The sequence below is a fragment of the Pezoporus flaviventris genome, unplaced genomic scaffold (assembly GCF_033815535.1).
Source record: "Pezoporus flaviventris isolate CSIRO_AGI_PZ_B2104156 unplaced genomic scaffold, CSIRO_AGI_Pfla_v1 ptg000031l, whole genome shotgun sequence".
NCBI classification, from domain to species: domain Eukaryota; kingdom Metazoa; phylum Chordata; class Aves; order Psittaciformes; family Psittacidae; genus Pezoporus; species Pezoporus flaviventris.
In genome coordinates this window covers 67,104,864-67,125,076 of record NW_026892579.1, presented here as the reverse complement: position 1 = coordinate 67,125,076, position 20,213 = coordinate 67,104,864, and the positions used below count along the sequence as shown (strand labels likewise).

Sequence of the window (20,213 nt, the reverse complement as noted above, 5' to 3'; positions counted from 1 at the left end):
GAGCTTTAGTGAGGGTTTTTTTTTCTTCCCCTCTCTCCTCTTTTACTACAATCTGCTAAGAGGGGTGCGGAATAGGAGTTGCTTTTCTACACTTAAATGAGAAAGTAGGGAAATTCAATCAGAAGCATTAAAGAAATCCTGCTGTTTGCAAAAAACTCGGTGGGCACTGGGCAGAGAGCAAATTATTCTGTGTTCCTAAAGATTTTAACAACAGGTATATAACTTGCCTCGGGAAGTAGGGGAAAACAGCTGAAACCCCAAACTGAAAAGATGGATTGGAAAAACTAAGTTACATGAACGGTGCTATTAGCAAAGGGGGTTGATGTGATGCACGGTTCAGAGGTTTCAGCTGCTTCCCCAAAGAAACACACTTAAAGGATACTCCAAATTTCCCATTGATGGACATTTAATAAGAGGAGCTGGCAGAGAAGAAATGCCCCCCCTTGCAGTATGAAAGAATTGCCAAGGGGACATTTTTATGTCTCATTAGTTTATATTCAGCTCTAAACGGGCACCTGGGCAAAGTTTGCTGGAACTTTAGACACGAGTGAGTGTTTCTCTTTGAAGTGTTACTGATAATTCATCAAGGCAGAGTGGTTATTGCAGACATAAGTGCGCACATGGAAATAAGAATATAACAAAAGGAGTGTCCTGGATTTCCAGTGCACAGGGCCGTATGAGGTGCATCTGCAGTTACCTGTGTGGCTCTGCAACTGTGGTTGCCATGTCTCTCTGGTGCAGGTACCCATACCTCCTGCCTGCCCAAACTGCTGCTTTACAGTCAGACTCTTGAACCACAGAGGTTGCTAATACTTAGGAGAAAGGAGTGGAAAGGTTCTTGTTGTTGATTTTTGAGCTGGTTGTCCACCAGCCTGTGCCTTTTAGGGTAACAGTGGAACTGAGATCACAGAATCATGGAACGGTTTGGGTTGAAAGGGACCTTAAAGCTCATTCAGTCCCAACCCCTGCCATGGGCAGGGACCCCTTCCACTAGAGCAGCTTGCTCCAAGCCCCTGTGTCCAACCTGGCCTTGAACACTGCCAGGGATGGGGCAGCCACAGCTTCTCTGAGCACCCTGTGCCAGCGCCTCAGCACCCTGACAGGGAAGAGCTTCTGCCTAAAAGCTCCTCTCACCTTGTATTAGACCCTGCAGTGTCAGCTCTATTAGCTCCATACTATTAACAACCTAGCATGTCACAGCAGTTCCTAATGAGGATGTTTAGTGGCCTTCTTGTCTTTTCTCCCACTACTTCATAAACTCTTGGAGGTGTTTTGCCTCCAAGAAGCTGCCTTTGTGACTCCAGCTGGACGTTTGTGTCAGGAATGTTTGGGTTTCACATCACATGATTGTAACCAAGCATAGAAAGAGGCTGTATAATTGTGCATGAAGTTTTGTTCAGTGTCTGAAGGCAGAAACCCTTACATATCTTAAACAACGTGCCTAAGCCTCCTTTGACTATATTATGTTTTTCTGCCTCTACTGAGTGGCATGCCATTATTTCAATTTGCTTTTATTTAGCAGAAGACTTCCGTGGTTAACTGTGAGCACAGACTGAAAATGTTCTAATGCAATTTTATTGCCCCCTTACAGTTTCTGTAGGCACAGCAATTCTATATTGCCATTTTAAAAGGTCAGCAGTTCAGTTTTAATGAGCTCTTAATTCTGGTCTCCTTGCACTTTTATACTCATGCAATTTGCTTAATACACCAGGAAGCTCTTGGGCTGGTGGCAGAAGTAGGGAGGTGATTCAGAACTCGGATGTTCACTTTGCCTTTTTTTCTGATAAGGGTTATTAAAAGGTACCCTTTTAGCACAAGTAGGTGGTCTACAAAGGACTGTTGTGGCAGATCAAGTAGTGACTCTAATGGCTGTAGCTGTAGATATGGTTGTCTTTGGATGCCAACTGTTATAGCATGGTCAGCAGATTCTCCCCCTCTACTGTGCTCTGGTGAGATCCCCCTGCAGTCCTGCCTCCAACTCTGGGGCAACAGCACAAGAGGGACGTGGAGCTGTTGGAGCGAGGGCATGGAGATGCTGCGAGGGCTGGAGCAGCTCTGCTCTGGAGCCAGGCTGAGAGAGCTGGGCTGGGGCGGCCTGGAGAAGAGAAGGCTCCTGAAGGGGAGACCTAAGAGCAGCTCCAGTGCCTGAAGGGGCTGCAGGAAACCTGGAGAGGGGCTTGGGGCAAGGGATGGAGGGACAGGCCAAGGGGAATGGCTTGAACCTGCCAGAGGGGAGACTGAGCTGAGCTCTTAGGCAGAAGCTCTTCCCTGTGAGGGTGCTGAGGTGCTGGCACAGAGTGCCCAGAGAAGCTGTGGCTGCCCCATCCCTGGCAGTGTTCAAGGCCAGGTTGGACACAGGGGCTTGGAGCAAGCTGCTCTAGTGGAAGGGGTCCCTGCCCGTGGCAGGGGTTGGGACTGGGTGAGCTCTAAGGTTCCTTCCAACAGAAACCAGTCTGGGATTCCATGCATCTGTTCCATACGATTCAAACAAAAGCTGGTGCTGATGTCATGACTTGTCTAACATCAGGGGGCTGTTATGGTTGTATGTTAAGTACATATTTTTACAGATTCCTTACAACAATTGCTGTCATCCACCTTGCCTGTGTTTGCTGTGGTATTGCACAAGGACAAACCAGAGCTGAATCCCTTTGTCTCTGGTACTGAGAAAGCCCCTTTCCGGAGGGGCTTCAGCATAAGCAGGAAGGGCACAAAAGAAAGGAAAGGAGAAAGGGGAAAAGAAGGGAAAAGGAAAGTGAGAGGAAGAGAGAACAAGATAGGGGCAGTGAACAATGTGTTCCCAACATTGTCCAGTCAAAGCTGACGGGTTTAATTATACATGTAGTTGTTATCTCACCATTCACCTGTACTGTTCACAAGTGGTGCAGTGTGAAGTGTGTGTTTTCCCATCGTGTTGTAGCTGCGGTACTATCACAGAGCGTGATGCTCTGGCTTCTTGTTCTCTGCAGACACTTGCTGAGCAACATTCACATTTATGTATTTGTTTTTGCCCTGAACACTGTTGCTGTGATGTACTGTGGGCTGGATTCTGTCTAAGCACAAATGGGCTTCAGGCCACGTCTCTCCAGAAAGAACCTTGCTAGTAATTTAACCATGAGTGACTGTTACATCTGACCAGCTCTGCTTTAAAGAGGTGCTGCTGGGGGGAAATGGAACATCTCCAGGTAGTGGCTCTATCAGGCATGGTGAGCATCAGCAGTAGCTTTTCCCCCTCTACATGCACTGCAGCTGCAATAAGCTGCAGCACCTGGTCTTTGCGTGCTCCTGCTGGTTTGTGCTGTGTCCCAGGGGAGATCCGGGGGCCTTTTAATGGAACAGGAAAAGCTGGGAGAGCACAAGATGTGCACTTTCACAGCAGTTGCCTTTCTCTTCTTCAAAAGGCCACAGTTACGAGGTTAAATCACGTTCTTTTGATTGTAATTAATAGAACTGCATGCGAACTAGTTACACTTCAGCATGCCAGGCTCCATTGTGAGAGACGGGAGCTCTTCTGTGTAAGCTACTACAGTCTGTGAGCATATTATTCCATTCCTAAAAACTGGTGTTAGCATTTTGGAGCATTTAAACTGGTGCAGCAATCACTCAGGGGTATGTTGTATTTTGTGGTTATTTAGGAAGTGGCATTTACTTCAGTAAGCTAACATTTGTATTCCATCAGGATTACTAGATGGTGTGTGTGAAGTGCTCTTCATTTGCCTCTCTTGGCAGGGCAAAGAGACGTTGATTTAAAATAGATATTTAAATCAGTGGCTTGTGTGGGTGAAAAGAGTGACAGGCAAAACATAGACCATTGTATTCCATGTGTGTCTCAGGTGATACAAGTACTGCTGCTACTAATGTTACGTCTGAACTAACTTGAAATTAGTAAATAGATGTGATTGTAAAACCAGCTTATTCTCTCCTTTGTTACCAGAGAAAACTTTCTCTACTGCCGTGGCTCCATAACCTCTCACAAACTTACTGGCTCAATGGCTGGTTTGACACAGTCAGGTTTGGTTTGATAGAGGCTGAGTCAGCCTACAAATACAAGGTTAAAGCACATGATTTCTAATGAAAGTCAAAACCCTAGAAATTCATAGGAAAACAAAGCAAACTGCATCAAAATGGTAGTACTGTGTGGAGATGCTAGGATGGATCTGGGGTAGAAGCACCCCATTTATATGTTTTCAGTGTCATACAATGTAATCAAATTATCAAAATTAGAAGGGAGACATGAAACAGAGCCCTTTAATAACAGCTATACAGATCTGTCTTGTATCTAGGGGGGTGAAACTATAGTGAAACCTACAGACTCTCACCCTAATAGGTTCTTTCTTCAACAGTGGCCTGTTCTTAAATCACCTTTTCAGTTAAGGCAACCCAAATGAACCCTTCTTCCTTTCTTTGTAGGCCTGACAGCACGTGCTCCTCGCATCAGCCTGAAATCCAGGCCCATGACATGGATGTCTTTACAGTAACAGCAACACAAAAGCAAAGGGAGTTTCGAACTTTACATTCTCTCCTCTACCCTGGAGTGCAAAAGGCAGTCAAGGGTGCCTGTGATATTGCAGAGGAGTGAAGTGTTACTGGCAGGTCTCACATCCTGCTAACCCTGAGCCTGTCAGTGTTGTCTGCTCATTTCCTAATGGTTGTGGACAGAGGAAGGTCCACACAGTAGTCACTGCATGTGTGGTGTTTCCTTGGAGGACGGTGGGGTTTGCCCTGCAGATTCCAGTGTATTATTTTCCTTCAGTCTTTTTTCCCCACCTTCATAAGAAAGGATGGTGAAAGAAATTATGGCAATGGAAAAATTACGGATCAGGGCAGCTTCCTGGTGCCTGAGTCTCAGAATAGGGCTGGAAAGCAGTGGGATTTCTGCTGCAATGCCTATAACCCCCTGAGGAGCTGCTGCGGGGCAGGATGTCACTTCAGGTCCCTTTGTGCTCTTCATGTGTCTTCAGAGGATGTCTGTTGATTACACAAGCAATACTGTTTTAGCAGTAGCTTGAATTACGTTCCTGTTGCCAGATCTCCTTCCCCATGTTGGACAGACCCACTTAGTGGTTATTATTTATTACTATTAGATTAGAATTGTGGAAGTCTCTTTAAATTTTAAATACTCTAGGAAAAACCTAACCGTGTCCTGATCCTTTAGCCATTAATTTTAGTGGCATAACTGCCATTAATTGTGTGAGCCAGGAGGCCTCATGCTGTATATATATCAAGTGATGGTTTTAGAAGACAGAAAGTGAAAATATCTTCTCTGGAAAAACCCTTTAATGTGTTTTTCTCTTTTTAAGGCGAAAAATGACACCTTAAAGTTGACTTGGAGAATGAGTCAATTTTTGTTTAACCATTAAAATGGGATTTATGCAATCTAACGTTTCTGAAGTGCACTAGAAAAGGAGAGTTTTATTTTCATTTAATAAGTAGTTAACAGAACCTTAAAATTTCCTCTCAAAGTATATTTTCATGGCATTTATAGCACATTAAATAGGTGTTTGTCATGTAGCATCTTCTGTGTATTCCTTAGTCTGTCGTGCTTTATGGGATTAAGCACTCTCTCTGCATTTCTCATGCCAGATGCCCTGAGGTTGCTGTTAGAGGTGATTACATTTACATATGAGTGGGGGAATTTACCCTGATATTTGGCTTTCAGACTTACACAAATTACTGGCATCCAATTTGGCAGAAGTAAAATTACTGACCTTTCAAATGCTCGTTTGCCTTCACGTGTCCAGTGGGATCGATGCAGCCATTGCTGGCTGTATTTTATACCACTGCAAAATGCTTTGGGGTAGTTGGAGTATCTCGGTTCCTTCCCATGGATACTGGGAGATATTTTTCACTGCGTATCAGGAGTTACTGACTTCTGATAGATTTTGACATTTTTCCTGCTTTGACTTCCAGGAGTTGCTTACTCATAGAATCATAGGATCCCAGCCTGGTTTGGGTTGGAAGGGACCTTAAAGCTCATCCATTTCCAACCCCTGCCACGGGCAGGGACCCCTTCCACTAGAGCAGCTTGCTCCAAGCCCCTGTGTCCAGCCTGGCCTTGAACACTGCCAGGGATGGGGCAGCCACAGCTTCTCTGGGCACCCTGGGCCAGCGCCTCAGCTCCCTCACAGGGAAGCACTTTTGCCTTATATCTAACCTGAACTTCCCCTGTTTCAGTTTAAACCCATTATCCCTTATCCTATCACTACAGTTCTCTTTAGAAAAGTCTCTTAATTAGGTAATGAGGTAATTTCCTTGGTATATAACTTTTAAACCTGTCATCTTCTCTGGAAGGGTCTAAACATGCAATAGTTTTGAGAAGTAGCTTCTTCAGGTGGTTTCCTTCCAACAGCCTGAAATTTCCCTTAATATTTGTCTCAAAATAAACTTAAAATAGGAGCCCATTATAGAATCATAGAATGGTTTGGGTTGGAAAGGACCTTAAGATCATCCAGTTCCAACCCCCCTGCCATGGGCAGGGACACCTCACACTGAAGCAGGGACACTGCACTGGTAACTAAGAGCCAGTTGCTAGACTGCAGTCACTCAGTGCACAGTTTCAAGCAACATACTTGACACTTCCATGCTCCTGTTGGAATTTTGTGAATAAGATGGAAAGGGAATTTTAACAATTTGAGAGAACTATTAATCATCTCATCTAAAGACAGTCATGAAACTGGGGGGGGTGTAGTTTTCATAACAAAGTGTGGTTTATCTGACTTTTATTGTAGCCCAGCTAACTCGATAGCTGGGCTGCAATAAAAGATACAGTATTCGATAAAACCATATTGAATGGGGTGGACTAGAGAGAACAGACAGTGCCTTCTAATGATTCTCTAAGTCCCTTTTCCATATCCCCTGTTTTGACCTGAGAGACCTTTTATGCAAATGTAGTCAATCTTGAGCATCAATTCTACGTTTGCAATTCCAAACCTGCATTTTATTGAGTTGAATGGCCAGTGTGGGCAGAAAGGCATGAATTCCCCAAGAAAAGGAGGAGTTACTGCTGAAGTAGCTGTGTTTTCAGCAGAGAGAAATGCTGAACATTATGGTCACCCTTTTATGTACTTAAGAAAGGTTCTCTCTTCTCTTAGACAAACATATCTGCCAAGGATGCTAATTTCCATACTGCCCTTCCACAAACACTAATGTATTCCGGGGGGCAGACTTTAGGCCAATACAAATCACCCCAGTTCCATACCAACAGCTCAGGCAGTACAAACCAGCTGAGCATCTGCTTCAACATACTCAGCTGTCATCTAATATACTTACAATTCTCTTAACTCACATAAGCCTGTATGGTTTTGACAGTGACTGTTTAATAAAGCCCACGCATTAAGAACAAGGACGGAAAGAGAATATTTGCAGAGAGAAAGAGAATTGACTAACACATTAGATTAGAAATAACAGTAAAACTGTGCTTTCCTGTCATTTATCACCTGTCACTGTTTTTCCTTGTGTTAATGGAACTAAATCCTTTCCAAACTTTTTGTCTCAACAGTCTCCGACTCCCATTTTTCCTTCTGTGTATCCGTGGACATTAATTTGCTATTAACAGCAATGTTACCTGCTAGAACACATGATGTGCCAGAGCAAAATAATAGGAGCAAGTTATTAACACTTCAAGGTTGACCCGCCCTTTATCCCAGAATCCGTTCTGTGTGTCTTCTTATTGATCTGACTCCTGCAGCTTTTTGTCACCTGGGAATTAACAATTCAATGTTTTATTTGACCATTTATCTCTTTAGCAAAATTGTTGCAATTGCTTTGACCTTTGCAAATGTTTATGACAAGGTGTTTGCAGTTTATGGCACTCATAAAAGGGTAAAGCTCAGATCAGGTCTAATATGTGCAAGGAGCTAACCAAGGCTCCCTTACAAAAATACCCTAAGCTAGAATGTATTTAGTTTATTTGCAGTCTAATGAAAAGCAATAACAATTTCCCATTCCAGCAGGACTGGTGCTAGGGACAGCAGCTCATCCCAAGACCACAACCACACCACTGTACTCCCAGTTCCTACTTCTTTTGTGGCGGAAAGCATCAGCTGAGGGTAGAAATTACCTACAAATAGAATTGGGTATTAAAACTACAATTTGTGAGTAGGCTCACATATGGTTTTTGTTGTTTGCTGTTGATGCCTGTTGGGGGAACACCCATGTTTGCATTACCTAAGCAGTAACTTTGCTCCTGCTGTGTGCTCTTTAAGTCTGTCTAATGGAGTGTGCATATATTGGGCCGAGGTTGACAGGTCAAGCCCATCAAGTTTGTGACTTCTAGCAAGGCCTTCCCATAATCACCATCACAGGATGTCCTAACCCTCTGTCCAGCTGCTCGGTCCTGTACCACCAACCCACATCCCCAGATACCACTCACTCCAACACATTCCAGTCACACTCTCCCTCAGTTCTCTGCAGGCACTTTGTTCCTGCCCATGGCTGCGGGCAAAGATGATGGTCCCTGGACACTTTCTTCTGTGCAAAAGGGCATGTTCCAGGTAGGGAGGACAGAGAAAGGTAGGAAAGAGAGGTAAAGGGAGCAGCATTGACCACGCAGAGGAAGATTTGAGAGCCTGGGGATACCATTATCATTTCATCTCCTAGGGCTGCCTGTGTTGCACGGAGGTCAGCGCCCTGTCTAAACCTATCCTGAGCCCCTAGAAGAGCCCGTCTCCCTCTGTTTAGCAGTACCACTTAAGATCTCGCTTTTGGCACCCCAATAAATTGCTTATCTGGAATAAATCTGCACAGCAGAATTAATGGGGTCACCCTAGTTTCCTCAGCTGCTGCGCTGGTTTATGCCTCTTTCCTTGTAGGTCTGAATAGGGCAATCTGGAAGTGACTGCACTCACAAAGCCTCAACATTATGTAGTAAGACACTATGAAAAGTGAGTTGAGTGGCACAGCTGTGTGAAATCTCACAGAACAGGACAAACACCTCGCTACCACTGATACTGGGAAAATAAAACCAGTCAGTCACGAATCCTTGAATTCATTTCTTAGCTAATAAAATATCTTTCTGTGTGTTCAGGAGTGACTAACTCTAAAAGCCTGGATTTACCATGTATATCTTCTCATGTTATCAGAGCAAAATGCAGGTTTGCAGCTTTTCCAGCTGTGCTTTTCCCACAGCAACCCAAGCACATTCAGTGTACTTCCCTGTAATTTTCAAGGCCTGACTTTAAATGATAAGGCCTGAGGTGCTTGGCTTATTCACATCTGCTGCTTTCCTGGAGGTCAATCAAACACTTCTGCATTCAAGAAGTAATGGGGGTCTTACAAAGGAAAACAATTATTTCACTTGAAATCTATTGATCTGGTTTCTGTGGTTCATGTGGTGTTTTGGGTGCAGAACAGTTGCTTGAAACAATTTGAGATCAATTCAAGTGTAACTGAATCGATAGATAAGCATAACTGAAATGCACTGCTCTTGGTTTGTGTAAGAATATATTTTTACTACCAATAGTCATGTGAGAATGCTACGAGTGATCAAAACAGAAGGTTGAAATGAGAAGCTCTTATGTGTTAGTGACAAATACTACTTCCAGCGTCAGATTTCAGTGTAAAGGAAAGCTGAGACATGGAGTGCTATGAAAAGAGGGGTTTGTTATTTTTAAAAGCCTTTTTGTCCCAGCTTTCCAAAGAGTTGGGCTCATTTCTTTTCCATTCTGAGTATTAAGTCATCCAAATCCCCTAAACTTGCCAGATTCAGGGTATTGCACAGAATGTTGCTAGCTTTAACTAACGTTGATTCAAGAGGGTGAAATTTGCATTTTGTAATTACATTACTTGCACAATGAATGCTGTGCTGGAACTCTGTGGTTTTAGCACCAGGTCTCCTTTCTGTGCTGCCAATGCAGTTTTTCTCTGCCTCGTTGTGCTGTTTGCTCCTGTTTTCTGTTGGGAGTTTATTCAGGCAGAAAATTTCTGGCCATTCAAAAGAAGTTTGGAAACAATGGATGAGGAAAGGCAATCGGGGTATCGGGAGATGCATTTTGACGTTAACTCTTTGTCTGCTGCCAGGGGAGTAGCTGACAACAAGCCTAATGGAGCAGGGGAAGCTTTTGTTAAGGCAGTTATTAACCATGCCACAGAATCTAATCTAGATCTTGATATTTCAGTCCTGAAATTAGAGAGGTATTGCTTTGAGAATCTTTCCTGTACAGTGCTGAGTGCCGATAGAAGCCTGGTGGGCACTAAAATGGGCAAGTTTGATTTCAGAACTATAGAAGAGCTCTTTGGGATGTGTAAGAACTCTGTAAGAACGCTTTGGGATCTACAGGATGAAGACATAACTGATTTTCTGAATCCTCTATTTCTGTGGGCAAGGACAGCAGCCATAGGAAAGTCATGCGCAGTTAATAATGTATAAAAGTCACAGTTTAAAGTCTTTTTATCCCTATCTGAGGTTAATTTTGATTGTTAAACAGTAATGCTTTTGCATCCTGCTAGTTTGCTTTCCTAAAGCAGTTATTTGACAGATGATTGGTGGTGGGTATGAGAAGAAATCTGCCCCATTGCAAATATACATTACCATAGAATTTCACAAAAGACTGTTAATGTTTTGGTGCTGTTTAAGCAAGCTTTTGTGTTATTGCACCTCAGAGGACATTTTGGATGTGCGCATGATGCTGAACTGTTGAGATAACCTTGCTTTGCAGGCAGAAATGCCTCTTGTACGCAGAAATACATGCATGAAACACTGCACACAGGGATGAGATTGATTTAGTTCTGTGAATCTTAGTATTGTGAATATTCTAGTAAGAGCAGCAAGAAGAAAATCTAATATAATACGTATTTTAGTGCCTTTTGGATCATCAGTGTGGACCAGCAACTCTGGTCATTCAGAGGATTTTATATTTTAAAGCCATGTTTTCCACTCAGATGTGTTATTAGAGGCAGGTTACCTGACCTGGCTCAGTGCGGTAGTGAGAGGTGTGGCAGAAAAGAGATGGGCAGGATGTAGTAATGAGCTGGTAGTAGAAGGGGAAACAGAGAGGGCACTTCAAGAAGGGTGATTAGAGTGAGAAGACAAGAAAAATAAACCTTTAAAAAGTGCTGCAAGGCACAGTGAGCACAGAGACAAAGACTGGGGGAAGAGAGAGTTGGTGGATACAGTGGTGACTGTGAACAGAGCACTGCCAGAACCACAGACTGCAGGAGGCTGCACCATGTCTTTGCCACATCATGAGACACTGGCACAGGGTGCCCAGAGAAGCTGTGGCTGCCCCATCCCTGGCAGTGTTCAAGGCCAGGTTGGGCACAGGGGCTTGGAGCAAGCTGCTCTAGTGGAAGGGGTCCCTGCCCGTGGCAGGGGTTGGAGCTGGAGGAGCTTTAAGGTCCCTTCCAACACAAACCATTCCATGATTCTATGATCATTATCCTTGCCCATTGGCATCTGCTCTGTGCCACTGCCAGAGACAGGACTCCAGGTTTGGTCTGACTGGTTTGGCTGTGCTGATGTGCTGCAGTCCCTAGGAGAGGCTACAGGTAGTGGCCAGTAAAGGCTTCCTGATGTTGTTGAAATTGGGTGCAGGGGCTGTAAGACTGCACAGTCTAGTAATTACTACTGATAGTAGTTGTAGTGTACCTTGGTTGCATCAGTGATGCAACTTGAATGAGTTGTTATAATGCAGTAAAATGAACAAAGAGATTAAAATTTTGCTTGTTGATCTTAAACTTGTGAATCTCAAATTAAGAACACTGTTTCTGCTGCACTGGATGAAGGTGGAGGAAACAATAGTTACGATTTGTTGCTCAAGTTATGGTTGCTAAAGGGAACCACCCTCTACAAGCTGTTGGTGCTCTATTTCGAGGAAGATCAGTGGTGTGTCAATCTCAGGTCTTCAGGCTGAGCTCACAAAAAGAGACAAAAGTGACTTTTGTTCCAAACCAGATAACACTCAAGCCTGCTGTCAGTTTTCCAGCATGGATAACTGAGCAGTTCCACAGGTGACCTGTTAGATATTGGAGTTTTCAGTGAACTGCTGTGCTACTGAACAGATGTGGACCTGGGGGGTCCATGACATTCAGAAACCTACATTAGTTGGAAGAAATACCCCATTCACTCATCTCCTGCAATGAAAGCCAGCCCTCATCATCCTACACTTCATAGTTTAGTTTCCCTCTGGAAGTAACTTCCTCTAAACTTAGGGATCATCTTCGTGCATCTCTTACCTCTCGGTGAGTTCTGCTTGAATGACCCCACAGCTGCTGCAGTCAGAATAGAGAGCAGAGATCTGCAGTGTGGACTGGAGAACTGTTCTTGTTACCACTGCCACGTGAGTGAGGGCTGTGCCAAGCTGTGTGGGCAGTTCCCATGGGCCTATCTCGTGTACAGACCTTCAGGAAGTACGGCTTTGGGAACAGATCTTCCCAATTAAGACTCCTAATCGGAGGAATAACTTTGGAAAGGAAAGTTGGAGTTAATATTCAACCTGGCTTTGTTTCCTTTCACCTTTCTTCATTTGAATGACTAAACTGCGCAGTTAAAATGTGCTACCCTCAGGACAGCAGTACTGTGAGGTAAATGATGCTAAGGAGAAATGGGAATGTCGGTTGTTTTCATGTAACGTACCAAGTGGAATATCACAATTCATTTGGGTAATAGACTACTATGAAGGCTAATTAGAAACTGTGAAAGTCAAGAATCACGAGGAGTAGTGATTCTTCTAATGAGCTGGGATTTAAAGCTGACAGAAAATCAAGATGCTGAGGGTCGCAGCTGAAGGAAGATATCTGTCATAGGTGACCAGATAACTGCTGTACTAGGGTATGGGGCTTTCCTGCATGTGGTTTTTCAGGTGACAGTCAAATAAGCACACAGATCCCACAGTCCACTCCCTATCTATCTGCCTTTGTGGCACAAGGTTTCAAGATAAGAAGGTAGCTTATGAGGCTAGCAGTGATCTCTTCTTTGCCTGTTGTGAGAGGGAGTTATCCAGCCTGTGACACTACAGCTCTGTTGGCTATAGGATAGACCTTGAAGGGATGAAGCGGGAATGAGAGAGGAGCAGTGTATCCTGTGGCTCCCTGTGTGTCGTGTGGGAATCCTAGGCCTCTCTGATCTGCACTGTGCTCAGATAAAGGCCAGGAAAAGCAAAAGTCAGCTCTGAGAAAGTTCAGGAACAAACATCCTTTCCATTAGGCACAAGCCTGTGATAGTCAGAGACTGCAGTAGTCAATCCCAAGGCACATTATGAATATTTCCAAGTCTTACTGTTAAATGGGAAGATTGGTTATTTCTGAGATAATGTGAATTTGTCAGCTTGCTTTATTTGCACGTTTTCCACTCTTACCATCTGGGAAACCTATTTACCTTTCCTTTATGACACTTTGGGTGCCACAGTTTCTCCGTCAGCTCCAAGCCAGGTTTCCTAGCTGTTTTTTTCCACTGTGCTAGCAGCAATCACCTGCACTGGTGATGCAGATGGAGCTGTGCATTGCAGATTAAGAGCTGTGAGATACAAAACACGTCTTCTGCTCTGAGAGCACCATAAATGTGCTTTTTGAAAGCCCAGGTTGAAAGCAGCAGCACTTCAGTTGGAATATACTTCTCTTTGTATGACTCACACAACAGTAGTTTTTACCTAAAATACATTAATACTCTCTTAAGAGAAGTGTATTGCTGTTGGGTGCATGTTATGGAAGGTGATCCTCTGGTACTGATTATAGTGATTCACTTCAGGCTTCTACCTCTACATGGCCAGCTGCCATTTAGAGCCCAAGTCTGGAGAAGCAAACTTGCTTTGCTCTTCAGTTTTTGGAAGGCCTGTTCTATGGTATTTTATTCAGAATAAGGCATCATTCCTAATAACATCTGTTGGTTATAGAATTTGTGACAAGGAAGTCAACACACCCAAGAGAACTAATGGAAAAGAGAGAGTTTAAGAGTAGTCATATAATCATAGAGTGGTTTGGGTTGGGAAGGATCTTAAGATCACTCAGTTCCAGCCCCTGCCACAGGCAGGGACACCTTCCACTAGAGCAGCTTGCTCCAAGCCCCTGTGTCCAACCTGGCCTTGAACACTGCCAGGGATGGGGCAGCCACAGCTTCTCTGGGCACCCTGTGCCAGCGCCTCAGCACCCTCACAGGGGAGAGCTTCTGCCTTATCTCCAACCTGAGCTTCCCCTATTTCAGTTTGAACCCATCACCCCTTGTCCTGTCGCTATAATCCCTGATGAAGAGTCCCTCTCCAGTAGCCATGGATAAGACAGAGACCAGGAAGGCACCTGACACACACACACACACACACACACTGTCCCAGCAGGATTTCTTCTTTCCTTCTGTGTTATAGAAAGAATAATTTCTTTTGCATTCAGTGTTGTGAAGAATGTTTTCACACTTGTGCAAGGCCTTCTGAGCATCGAGGTCTCTGCTGCCTGATGACATGAAAGAGCTTTACACTTCAGGTGTCCCACCTGGGAAATACTTGCACTCTGAGGTCATGAGCAGGTGTTACAGGAGAAGCAGGGGAAATGGAGAAAACATCAGGAAACAGCTTCAATATTCGGGGGTTTCCAATTGTTCTTTTCACCTAAACACTGTATAATTTTAGAGCTACATGGGCACAGATACAGAGTGACAAATCCAGGCTGTTCTTTGGAGAGAAGTCCACATTTCTGAAGACCAGATGGTTTTCAGAGATGCTGTTTTGCAGTCTCTGCTCGTTATAAAACAACAACAGAAACCCAAGAGGATGATTGCAAAGCAAACAAATGCCTGTGCAGTCTGTCTTCTCCAAGGCTGTGCCATTTTCAGTCATTGTAGATGCAAAGTGAATCCAAATAACCACTCACAAATCACTAGTGACTCTGGTACCCTGCTATCTACTAATGGAAAAGGCAGCTGAAATTCCTATTTTTGTAGTGTTTTTTACCATTTCTTTTAAATCTATAAAAGTGCTTGTAGGTACATTGCGTCACTGTGGGTTTTAGTGATTCAGTACCAACTCAGAAAGCCTGCATTTGGCTGTAAGGATGTTATCTGAATGATATTGGATAGGATATAGTCTAAACTAATGATGAAAAAGTAGTGAATAGATGTTCCCTGGCTCTCTGGCCTGCCCTTGTCAGCACTTTGTGGTCCTTGTCGTTGCTTAGGAGTCGTGAGGAAGCAGATTAATCCAGGGCAGCGGGATCAAGAACTTCCCTGGATCTTTCAGTCTGTCCCTGAATGGTTACATGTTATCCTGAAAGCCCAGATTCTTCAGACAGATAGGACAGAAAGACAGAAGGATGCTCACGACTCCTGTGCCTGTCCTGCTCTGTATCAGCTCCCGTAGGCTGGCTTGAAGGGAGAGGGGTCCTGAACACTTATAACTGGAGTGAGAGTGAGAATTTGGGACATTCAGAATGTTGGATCATAAATAGTTGAAAATTCCTCATTTCCTTACAGGAAAAAGACCCACTGCTGCTTCCCAGGCTGCAGGGAGGCTGGTAACTGATGGGAATAGGAATGACATAGAAAGGGGAAGCATTTCCGTCTTAGAAATCTGGTGCTAGTGAAACCTGTGCCTTGTTCTGTCTGGGATGACACTCTTCCAGTGTCACAATCCAACAAATTCAGAATCTTAATTAATTTAGTGAAGTGCAAGATTACAGAGCTAAGAACACATTGTAACTATCTGGTTGCCACATAGAGTCATTTCATAGTGGAATTAATATTAATAGTGTCTTTTAAAAACAGCTTTCCATAACATAACATGTTTGGTTCTCTTATACATACATGTTACGGATGTAATATATATAGGCCTTTAACTCTGAGATTCCTGTGTTTTAAGCTCTTTCTTGATGGACAGTCCTTATAAATGCATTTATCCTTAATTTAATGATATTATTTGTAGTGCTTTTTAATGTGATTTCTCTACAGGAATTACAGCAGTAGCTGTATCTGGCAAAGCGTAGCTTCTGAACAAAGAAAGATCTGCCCTTGTTAAGAACTGGAGAGAAGAAAGTTTCTGAGGTCCTTTGGCTTGCCCCCAGCACACTGTAGTGCAGATGGTTAAACAGCGTGACAGGGCTAGAGTCTGAGAGCTGTGTCTTATGATCGTCTATTTGTCTACCACCTCTTTGATGTCGTAGTGGTATAGCAAGTATTCAATAATTTACATACTGTAGAATATGGCCAAATATAAATGATGCATTATTCTTCCATTTAGCCCCATCTGAATTGATTGATTACCAAATCTTCCCTTTGTCATTTATCAGCATTGTGATTATTTATACCTTTTGCTGAGTTTACAAAGTAACCCATCAATCAAGCAGCTGAGCTGCACTTCCCTGATTTATAATGGACATCTTAATGATCAGTACCTGATCCTTTTAGTATTTATTTATTTATTTTGGTCAACACTGAGCTTGGAAAGAGTAGTCAGAACACAGGAGGCTAAAGCTAAGGCTGGGAAAGATGACACCCCCCCATTTCACCCCTCTTTCTTTGCATTATTGACTGTTATTATTGTAATATTTACTTAAAAGTGTACCACAAAAAGTCAACCCAGTGCTGTTAATTTTAGTAATGAGATCAGTGGTGCCCAGGAAGCCACAGGGGATGTTCAGGTTCCAGTGGAAGGAGCAGAGAGCTCTGCCTGACCATCAGTGCTGGGGCAGGGGCTGTGGACCAGGGCACACCAGCTTCCAGTGGTCTGGGTGGCCCATGTACCCAGAGACCAAGCAAACACCCCAGGGCCCTGCCTGATGCCTGGTGATTCAAACCAGCGGTGCAGATCCACTGACTGAGGTTGCTCTTGCTCTTAGACATTGGGATTTTTTATCTGTTGTAAGCTGGTTTACAATTTGAGTGCATTTCCACTCTTTATGTAGGGTGAGAGCTAAGCACATTCTGCTGGAGACACTGGTATACCACCAGCCTGCTTTATTCCTTTAAATCCATGTAAAATCCTTCTTTACCCAAATCATCTCTCTGGCTTTCTCTGCAGTTCAGGTCTGGCTTTCTCTCCCCCATCTCCACCACCCTCCTGAGCTGACACTGTTCCATAGGAAGCCTAAAGAAGGAGATAGGCCAGACACACCAAGCACTAAAGTCTTCCCCAGTTAAATCCTGCAATCCCAGTTCATTCTTTTGAGTGAAGCAGGTGACACGAGTGATGAATTTGAAGCTAGTGAAACAGAGAACATGGGGGTGTTTGCTCTCCTAAACATTTGAGTAGGAAAATTATTAAAATTCCTTGAATAGAGAAATCATGGAACAGGTCCTTTCTGGCAATTGATAGCTTTCATGTTTAATCACTATTCACCCCTTTTGTGGTTTGGGCTCACCTAATTGCATTCTCATTAAGAATTGCACTAATATTCAGCAGCGCAGCTGAAAAGTGGGGAGATGTACCCGGTGTGGAGCTCTTTGGGCTTTCCCCCTCTCTGTTATCCTTACGAGCATTTGCTGTGCTAAAAGCAAAGCAGATTGAGCATAAAAACCTGAAGGTCATCCATACAGTTGTCTCAATAGCAATCTGTGTGACTTTAACCCTGTTGAGGAAAAGTAATTACCCTTTGGCTTCTGATGACCTCAACTAACCTTTGTTGAAGGACCAGAGAAAATAAAGGCTGACCAAGAGCCTGCCCTTCCTGCCCTGTGGTTAACCTGCTCTGGGAATGAAGAACACCCTCCACAATAGAATGGGAAAATGTTGCCATGGAAATATCATTGGAAGAAGAAACAAAAATCTATTACAATTAATAGTGTTTTATTAGGTGGCTCCTATAGAACTGTTTAATCCATGGAAGTTGCTCTATCTTAAGATCTGGGGTCAGGAAATTTCAGGAGGAATAAAAGCGGGAGGGAGGAAGGGGGTACGGCGTTAAAAATTCAGGAGCTGTTGACAGAGCTGGGATAGTTTCCATGAGATAAAAGAAGCGATTAGACATTGCACACTGTAAGTATGGGAAACGGGAGCAAGGAAGAAATGCAGGTCCAGTAATTGCAGGTGATAACCACCAGCTCTCCAACTGGTCAGCAAGTGTGTTGATCACAAGCACTTTGGGTTTGTTCTATAGCAAATAACAAGCTTCGTTTTTCTTGTCGCATTTCTTTTCACAGCACTGAGGCCTTGCCTAGAGATCACCAGGTTATCTGCAGAGTGGGGGCTGCTTTTGTGTAGCTGGTGTTTTGCAAATCAGGTTCTACCATGCTTTTTTGGTTTGAATTTTTCCCCTCTTTTGCTGTTTATTCCATCTGACACCTCGCAATACACATCGCATTTGGTTAAATCCGCTGCTCCCCTTGGTCTGCATTAGGCTGAGGCTGGTGCTGTTCATTACCCCAGTCAGTGGCAGTTTCAGCTGGGTCTGACAGTGTGCACATTTTCACAAGCAGTTTAGCAGACCCTAACAAATATCCCTGGTTCTTTGACCACACAAAGCCAAAGACTGGGAAGACATCAAACCCATACGTATTGCTGATGGACAGCGTCGCAGTTTCTAAGGCACGATAAAGCATTTCAATCAGGTAAACTCTGTGACATTTCCTTATTCATGTGACAAATCACAGTGGTGTAACTGATGTAGGAAGAAGTTTTCAATGGGGGCTTCTAAACAATTTTAAATCATTGTATTGATTTTAAGAGAAAGGAGCAATTTCAGCACGTTCGTTTTAAGACATCATTCTGTGATTCTGTACTAACAGACAGTCGTATGCATCCTGGCATTGAAAATGAATTCAAACTAACATGTTTGTTACAACACCAGCCTCCTTTTTCTGGTCTTGTTGCCAAAGCACAAGTTTTGAAAATACTAAGAAGGTATCAAGTGAAATCCTTTGATTAGTATTACTGATAATCTCACTGTTGGTGTAAATGGGAGCAAGCCTGTGCCCTGACTGTGCGTTTCTTCTAATCAAAGCTGAAAGCATGCGAAGGAAATGAGTTGCAGTAAACATGGTATTAAAGTCTTCTCCTTCTTTTACAATGGTAAATGAGATATTTTTTCCTCTCCAATATTTTTATTGTCAGCTTTTATTAATGCAGCTCTGGGTTTTCACCCTGAGAGGACTCGTCAACTTTAGTTTCAAATGGTAACTTGAGAACATAGTAAGCTGGTAGAAACAAACACTGATTTGTACATCAGAAAGACTTGGACATTAAAATCATTTTCTGTATTGCAAATACGGTCATTTTCTTCATTTTTCCTAATTGTAACAACATTATTCCGGTTTTAAAATTCCTTTGCCACTTGACATTTTGAGCACAGAGTACACTACGTCTGGGTGCAGAGTTGCACTAGTGATAGTGCACCCTGCCCTTGGTTTATAACCCATAAACTTGTCTGTCGCTTTAAAGTGAACTGTCTGCTCTATATACATGTACAACTGTGAATTGTAACTGACCAAAGCCTTGGGCAGATTTCTTTAGCTACCTGAGCTTGTATTTCAAGTTACCAAAGCAGTGTAGGTCCAGCGAGAAGACAACATGCTTCCGTTCATTTTCAGCAATGATTTACATCTCCCTGGCTCTGAAGCATTGTTTGCTGGTGTAACTCACCTGGTCGTGGTGCTGTGGAGAGCTGGTACCTGTTCTGTTGATCTTCCCACCTTTTCCCTTCTGCTGTTGCCAAGGTTTTCATGGTATTCCCTCTCCATTTCCAAATGCCGTAGGTCCATGGATTCTGGCTGAAGCTCACAACAAAAGTCAAGAAAGTCATCATCATCCATGGAGTTTCTGATGCTCTGTTGAATAAAGAGAGAGAAAAAACAGGAGGAGAAGAATTACAGTTGTTGCTCAGAGGTAAGCCTCTTGATAACCTCCTCTGTCCTCAGTGCTTGGAGGAGTTTGAGAAACCCCCTTAAATCATATTATTTCTACGTTAGAAGTTGTTAAGGCATCTTCACTTGTGGACTGTGTTCTGTCGTGCTTTAGTTGGTACATGGGCTGCATCTCTTCCCCTTTTAGCTTAACATAATTCTAAAGCCTTAAGTATTTTAATTTATTAAGATTTTAATTTGTGGGATTCATAAAGACAAAGGACTGAGGGGTGTAGGACCCTTTGGTTGTTCTTGTTGTTCAGGTTTGCCACAAGAAGAATTTTCTGACTGAATTCGGAGCGAGCTGTATGTAGTTATTCTGCTTTATAATGGGTTCCACACTTTCATTCTCTGAAATATATTGTCTGCCATTGCCAACTGAATGGGAAATGAAATAAAAACTCTATTTCTAGTGTATTATTTTGCTGCATTACTGTTATTTTGATATGTCCATACAAGTGTATGT

The 20,213-nt window shown here is 43.3% G+C and overlaps 1 long non-coding RNA gene across 2 annotated transcripts in view; it reads left to right on the top strand.

The window, feature by feature from the left end:
• The window catches only part of LOC133273337 (uncharacterized), a 129,882-nt gene extending 110,015 nt beyond the window's left edge, over window positions 1-19,867 (top strand). For both annotated transcript variants that reach the window (XR_009744751.1, XR_009744750.1), the window contains one exon: window positions 19,601-19,867. This is a non-coding gene — a long non-coding RNA (uncharacterized LOC133273337). The remainder of the gene's footprint in view (window positions 1-19,600) is intronic.
• Window positions 19,868-20,213: the final 346 nt, after the last annotated feature.